Here is a 7,847-nt window from a genome sequence, read left to right as displayed (position 1 = left end):
ACCATGCATAGTCTGGACATTTTCTTCTGTCTTCCAGTGACACCCACTGTCACTGCCGTAAACACAGTCGAGAAGAGTAGGGGTGGTTCCTTGATTCATTTGGTTATTTAGGCCATGTTGATTTGATTATATGGATGACATCCTCCGGGAGCCCCGAAACTGATGCGCGCGTGCGAATAAAAAAAAAGTTTTGCCAAAAAAAAAAGTTCTTTTCATTATGAAATCTACGTGGTCATGAGGGTTGAGCAAATTGCACAGAATATGGTTTGGCGAATAATATAGTCTTCAAGTTCATTTCTTTACAATTTCGTCTTTTTTCGTTTGATTTTGGCATTCTACGACATTGGTATAGTTTTTATTAATTTTTTTGTAACTTATGGTATATTTTTGTTCATTTTGCAACTGTTTTGTACGACTTACAGTATGGTTGAAAACTTTTTTTTTGGAAACGGCCGAAAATTCATGCGCGCGCGGATGTCATCCATATAATCAAATCAACATGGCCTAACTATCCCCAACCCATTCCGGCATAGCTCTAAATGTGCACGGTTCTGGATACATTCGTGCTCCTGTGTGCGGCCTCACGTTGGGAGATGTCGGGTCATCTCAGTTCACTCTTCAGGGCGCCCGTCAGATTTAGCCGTGCCGCGTGGTTCCTGCTTAATGAGCTCATTTTTACATCAAACACCTCCCTGTGTGGGACCGCCACGCACTCTGACGAGCCTTGAAAAGCACCCTCGCTCCTATAGGATACGGATATTGCATATCAAGAGAGTGGTGGGATATTTTTGGCTATGTGTAACAGAGCTAGCCTCCATAGCAGGCTTATAGAACTTTGGTGGTCTTCGGCTGTTTTCTGATATAGCAAAAAAACGGGGGTATTTCAACCAGGCCGGCTATGTTGTCTATATGCAATCAGAAAGTAGCACATAAAAGGCCATAAAAGCTCCCAAAGACCATGAAGACCCCCCAAACCTCCAGTTTTTTACATGCTTTGGAGGCTATAACAGAGGCATTTCCAAGTTGCACAAATCCAGACATCTGCAGCTGATAGTGATGCGAAGCTTTTCAACATTAAAGGTGTAAAAAATAGTCTCAGGGCTTGAAAACTGAATCTTCAAACTCCTTCGCGATCGAGGACCTCGAGAATTTGACTACCAACAACGCTTCAACCACTGCTGTCCTAGGCCTACTCACAACCACCAGCCAACCAGTCCACAACCATGGCCCAACCTCCCCGTCCACTCCCGAATGTTTGAAACATTCGGCTGGCGCAGCAATACAGTAGCCAACCTCGCCGAACACCAGCCAACCACAGCCGACTTGCTCCCAACCTCCTCCCAATCGTGCATGGTTGGGGGGAGTTCGGCATTGTTCGTGAGGCCATGTTCTGTGATGTGTGACGCGGGTCAAAGTAGTGCAGACAAACCTCTTGCATCCTGGCTAGAGCGACTTATGTGAGAGGTAGCCATGAGTGAACTGGTATAGAAATGTATCGGCTTGTACACCGTATGATTTGGATTGTGAAGATTTCCCTGTTCGTGTATAAATGCGCGGCATTACGCAACCGCGTTCCGGGGTGAGCCGGCTACGGTTCCGTTGACCCCGGTAGAGGGCCAAATCAAAGTGGTCGTCATTATGTTATTTGGTTTTCAGTTATTTTGTAGAATATAGTGTACATTTCAACATCTTAGTTGGCCGTGATTCTCTAGTGCACCCTACTATAATTTTTACCGCGTCGAAGTGAGTCACCTCGGGGTGCTTAACTATAGGAATCCCCATAGGGCGAAAACTGTGTTCTGCCACCTTAATGCCGCCACACTTCAATCACGTTTTGTCCCACGCACTGTGCGAGTCTTAGATCTCCGTGGTGGCCTCATTTCTAAGAATCCTTCCCACTTCCTTAGGCCACACCGACTTAATTTTATGGATGACATCCTCTGAAAACCCCCAAACTAGTGCGCGCGGGCGAATAAAAAAAATTCCGGCCAAAAAAAAAATGTTACTAAACCACAGGAATACAAAGCTGGTACTAGTATTGTGAATTTCCAGCAGTACATAGCGACGTATACGACAGGCCGACACATGCTGGCTTTTTTGCGGAGTTTATGAATCGGCACTGTACGTATGTAACTGAGTTTTTGAGTCGTGGAGCTTCGGTAGCCTGGGTGCCGTCCTCCAGAGTTACCATCGGCTCTGCATTGTTGCTAACTACCATGGACTACCCAGGCCTAGAGCCAGGCCAAAGCCTTGGAGGACGTGATTTTTTTTTGAGGACAGGCGAAAATCAATGCGCGCGCGGATGTCATCCATAAAATTAAGTCGGTGTGGCCTTATATATGACAATAAATTAATATCCTGTAAAGGTATTGCAAAGATAAGTGGGAAGTTCATCTCGGTGTCGTCTGAACGTAGTTATACTGTGATTAGATATCATGCACATCCCTAGTCATCGCTGTCTCACAGTGTGTAACAGAATCAGCCAGTCCCGGATGCTGCGTCTGTACATGAAGGTCTTGCTTCCGGTGAGTTTGTTTGAACCATTATATGGGGCAGACAGTACTATTAGATTTGTCCATAGGAACACATGCTTAAATACACTATAAGAAGTCCTCATGAAAGTACTTGCCCATACTTAAATCCCAAAATTTTTTCTGCACCAGGTAGCAACAAGGGTCTGATTTCCAAAAATAGAAAGGAAACAGGGGGTCGACCACCTCAAATTCCCGCCACAGCTGATGATAGTAACAAAACCTCAACTTTGACCGGCTACATTTTCCATGGTATCCATCCGCCTGGCCAGACAAGACCTAACCACTCACATCTCTCACTACGCCCACTAAACTGCTGAAATAAACAAAACTTGACCAATGTAGGAAAGTTTAGACCCTATCTGTGCCTTCAAAATGGACCAAAACTTTCAAGAGAAAAAAGGATTTTCAAAGGTATTAACTAGGCACTGTACTGCGCAACGCAAATGTGGTGTCTGCCCAGGTAATAAGATACGCCAAAAGACAGTTACTTATGCAACTGGATATGATTTTGGAAACGGTCAGACGTTCCAGGTACCATCCACTACCTGTTTGAAACATAGTTTACTCATGGGAAGCTCAAATCAACCTAATGGCCGATTTTCATTGGTCATGAGAGAAAGAGATAACGGTCTGACAAAACATATGACAAAGATACAGTTTACCTAGCTATGGTATAAGTTCAAAACAAATATATACACATATTTTACATATACATGGTACAAAATACATACATATGAGTGTAGCTGGTACATGGTTTGCGACTGTTCGTTTTAGTTATTTCTGATTTCTGTAACTTTAAGAGTCTCTAAAAGGGAGCCAAATTTGGTGCCATCCGTAGGAATTTAGGTCAAAGGTCCCAGAAAAGTTTATCTCATCTATTGTCTTACTACTAATTGCCTACTACATGCTTGCCTGTTTCCAGAGAGCCAGTGGAAAAATTAATGGAACAAGACATTAAAAAAAAACTTCTTCACAGACGAATGACATGTCTGATATCTTGTTAAATTAGTTTGGCTCCTCAATATTTCTCGCGACATATTTGACAAGGTTAGGGCACGGGGCATTTTAACGCCACTAAACAAATCTACCCAAGGGATGGCAGAGAGCGCTGTCCTGAATGGAACCTTCTGGATCGATAGTCAGGCTACGTCTAGTGAGGCTACAGGTTAAAGTATTATCGATCGGGGGAGAGATGTCATTATAACATGATCTATCGTTCTTCACATTCAATCAACACGTTGGGGAGGGAATTAACTTTGTTCTAACACAGCAAGAATGGACTCATCAAACTTTCTACCAGCCCTTTTCACGGTAGGTTTGGGCAGCGCGTCGGCAGAATGTACGGCGCCTGGGCAAAACTCTGATCTTTTAGCATCTATTATATTATATATTTTATGTACCAACCACTAAGTATTTGATACCAGCCCAGAAAAGAACAAGAAACAGTCATGCCTTCAAATATCAGAGTTATCAACCAAGAATTGAGGTATTCAAAAACTCGTATTTCCCCAGAACTATCGTAGAGTGGTACTCGTTGCCACCGAGCACAGTTGGGGCATCATCACTAGAAAGCTTTAAATAACTCCTACAGTCAAATGTGCAAAGATTGAGTGTAACAAGTCGTTCGGTGTGATATACAGCTAGCTGCCGCCGCGCCGCGTGCCTGTAAAGCTGGTGTGTTACGCCTAAGGGCGGTTATACCGGCTATACAGATACAGATACATCTACCAACAGGCTTCGGGAAGCGGCTGGATAGATTGGAAATTGACCAGAAAGACAGGTAACATACCGCGGAGTTGGTCCGCGCTGAGAGAACATTTTGCCGCTCCTTTTCGGGAACATTGAACAGGATTATTTGGTGAAGAAAGTGAAAGAAACTATGTCGAAAGGGTCAATCAACTTTGAACCTGGTTGGGGGACGATACCGACTTCCAACCACCTTTGACCCGTTGCTTAAAGTCACTTACTAATAGGCCTATCCTGTAGAAGAACGGAGTCCACTCTTCATGTGCCCGGAACGACGTTCTTTCTCTCCACAACGTTTTATCAACACTGCTGAACGGTACGCCCACACACACATACGTTCTAGACATTTTCGTTTGCTCATGTGAATCGCTTTCACATGCAGGGCACAGAAGCTGTTTTCAACTGGGAACCACGGAAAACATTATTTGACATACCCCCTTATATAGCTGAACACATTACACATTCTTCTGTGGTGCCACACCGTTGTATACACGACTCAAAGGTTAAAATGCTGATTGATTTGACAGGTTTTACGCTATAACGGAAATCCCTGTTTGGTTATAGAAACGTGTACAACGTGACTCCGTGTGTGTATCCAGGTCACCCCGATGCGCTTACAGGCACGTTCTGCATGTAATGGTCCGCGTGCTTCTTTTCCTGGAACAAAACCCGATCCCAACTTGTCCTTCAGGGTCTTAAGTGGATCTTCACTAGATAATAAAACATCAGAAGACAGCAGATGACCCATACATGTGAAGAACTGACCGATGACTCTCTATATAGCATTTTCGGTGTCTTATCTGACGAAAGTAAGAGAGGAAATCGAGTTAAATGCTTAGCATGCACGGGGTAAAAATTTGGGGTAAGTCCCAATTCTGTAATCTAAGTGTTGGAAGTTAAAGCTTAGTCTTTATTTCATAGAGTTAAGTGCTATTGACATGTGATATGTGGTGCGTTCAAGCTAGGGATCGAGTGGACTCAGAGAAACCTTTACAGTGGAAATGTCACTGAGTTCTACTACTAACAAGAAGACGTTCAGCTTTTGAAACATTCGGCGAACAGTAGCCGACCTCGCCGAACACCAGCCAACCACAGCCGATCTTACTTCCCGGCCGACTTAAAATGTAATGTGCCAAGAAATGGCAGTAAATGTCAATATCAGACAGATTTCCTCATCCGGTGTATTTACCTCCATGAAAAATGGAGGTACTGTTTTAGGCGTGTCTGCCTGTTTGTCTGTGTGTGTGTCTGCATGTCTGTGTATTTGTGCTTACGGACATTTACGGCCAGCATAACTTTTGAACCTTTGGATGGATTGTAGTGATATTTGGTATGTGGGTAGGTGTTGGGTAGGCAAAGGCCAGGGTCGATTTTGGGCCTCCTGGTTGCTGACCTTGGTACTGCAGCAGAACTTCCGGTTTTTGTATCTTTTGTCCTGGACATGCTATGGTCTTGATTTTTGAGTGGCGGATAGCTTTTCCTGTCAGTAATAAGTGGTGTGGGTTTGGTCCCCCTAGCAGCTTATATGGACTTACAACTATGTGCGTGGGGTTACACTTCCTTGTATTCACTTGAGTGTTTACATGTTTAGAAGTCCATGCTCATTATGTCAATGACGTGTCCATGCAATGCACGCATAGCTTACGTGCAAACTATCACGTTTTTCATCACCATGAAAAATTTCAATTAAGAGAACAAATACCAGAGTGAATTGCTCCCGGCATGACGCCCGTTATAAAACCTCTCCAACAGGAAACCATTTCGCTGACAGCGTGGTGTACAAATTGTTGGACGGCCATGTCCTTTTGATGTCCAATTTACTTTAGATGGCCTTGCGACCCACGCTTCCTCAAGAATTCTCAGTGTAATATTCGTCATTAATAATGCAGGTGATTGGCGTAGTTTGTATCTTACAAAATAACTGACGGGCCGCCCTGTGCCTGCGTAGCTGGTGTGTTACGCCAAGGGACGGTTATATCAACTCTACAGATACAGAAGCTGGTGTGTTACGGCGAAGGGCGGCTATACAGATACAGAAGCTGGTGCGTTATGCCGAAGGGCGGTTATGACGGCTGTACAGCAGATACAAAAGCTGGTGTGTTACACGCCGAAGGGCGGTACCGGTATACCGGCTATACAGTACAAAAGCTGGTGTGTTACACGCCGAAGGGCGGTTATACCGGTTATATACCGGCTATACAGATACACAAGCTGGTGTGTTACACGCCGAAGGGCGGTTATATCAACTATACAGAGAAGCTGGTGTGTTACGTTGAAAGGAAGTCACACCGGCTGTATAAATACAGAAGCTCGTGTGTTGCGCCGAATGCATGGTGATATACCTTTCTATTACTTCTTCTGTACGTATAAGAGTAAGTTAACATCAAAAGTTCCTTCCCGCACCTACATATGGTGCATAGGGCGGCCCACATATCCGTTTCTGTAGCCCTTGGACCACGCAGTGGTGCAATACAACGGGGGGCTAGTCCACCGGTAGTGGTGCGTGTTTAACTCCCATACTCTTTCCCAAATGCTTAGTGCTGGGCACAGAAAGCAGTATGCACCATTTTTAATGTCTTTGGTATGACTCGGCCGGGGTTCGAACTCACAACCTACGGAATGCAGGGCAATGACACTTGGAAACAACAGGACGACTGTACATGGCTTCAAGACACGTTTCCATTTCCTGGACCAGTGCGCGACCATTTTTCAGTCAAGAGTTTAACATGAAGTGAGCAGATGTAAATAAAACCGGTGTCTTCGTGAAGACACATATTCTATCCATCTAATCTATTCACCTGATTTTATTCACGAAGAGTTGCAGGGATTTTTGCAGCTATTAATAGCAAAAGGGAAAAAACCTGTTCTGAAAAGTATCACGTGTAAACAATCTTCCAAAAGCCATACAATAATACGATTATGTACCTACTTTGGAGTTATTTTACCCCATTACATATTTAAATGCAATAACTCCCACAATGTAAGGCAACCACCTAATATGGATTAATTGGAAGTGTAACATTTTGCTTTATACCTAGTATTTCTTGAGGGTAAAAAAAAACACGCCATTCAAAACGAAAACTGCCGTATAACAGCGCACCACCAAAAGATTTGCTACTGCTTTGAGTAAATATTATTTCTCGACGGTGACAGTTTGCTATATATCTAACATTTATCGTTGACGGCACAAAAACACACGGTCACACCATCAAAAAAACATCTGCCATATAATAGAGCGCCTATTGTGAAAGATTTGCTATTGCTTTGGGTAGATATCCTTCCTCAACGGTGACGAAAAGGGACTGAAAAATGATCTTACCTATCCGCAAAGCTTGGGTCGGTAGATTTGCTTCGCGGCGGCCGCCTGTCTGACACCCCGGTATCCTACAGCCACTGAGCGTCAGCGCTAAGGATTTTTTCTAAATGTAAGGCCATGTTGATTTGATTATTTGTTTGGGTAACATCCAGGCTCGCATGAATTTTTGTCCGTTTCCAAAAATACAAGTTTCCAGCCACACTGTAAATCGTACAGCACAGCTGCAGAATGGGAAAAAAAGGCAAAATATG

The 7,847-nt window shown here is 43.9% G+C and overlaps 1 protein-coding gene across 1 annotated transcript in view; it reads right to left on the bottom strand.

Moving 5' to 3' along the window:
- Positions 1-7,636, bottom strand: part of LOC109485442 (neuropeptide FF receptor 2-like) — a 67,872-nt gene extending 60,236 nt beyond the window's left edge. The window contains exon 1 of the mRNA XM_019789048.1: positions 7,600-7,636. The gene's annotated coding sequence lies outside the window, so the exon portion shown is untranslated. The remainder of the gene's footprint in view (positions 1-7,599) is intronic.
- Positions 7,637-7,847: the final 211 nt, after the last annotated feature.

Source organism: Branchiostoma belcheri, unplaced genomic scaffold (genome assembly GCF_001625305.1).
Source record: "Branchiostoma belcheri isolate BF01 breed outbred unplaced genomic scaffold, Haploidv18h27 scaffold76, whole genome shotgun sequence".
Taxonomy (NCBI): domain Eukaryota; kingdom Metazoa; phylum Chordata; class Leptocardii; order Amphioxiformes; family Branchiostomatidae; genus Branchiostoma; species Branchiostoma belcheri.
Note: the sequence above shows the minus strand (reverse complement) of the source record. Positions and strands in the feature narration are given on the sequence as shown.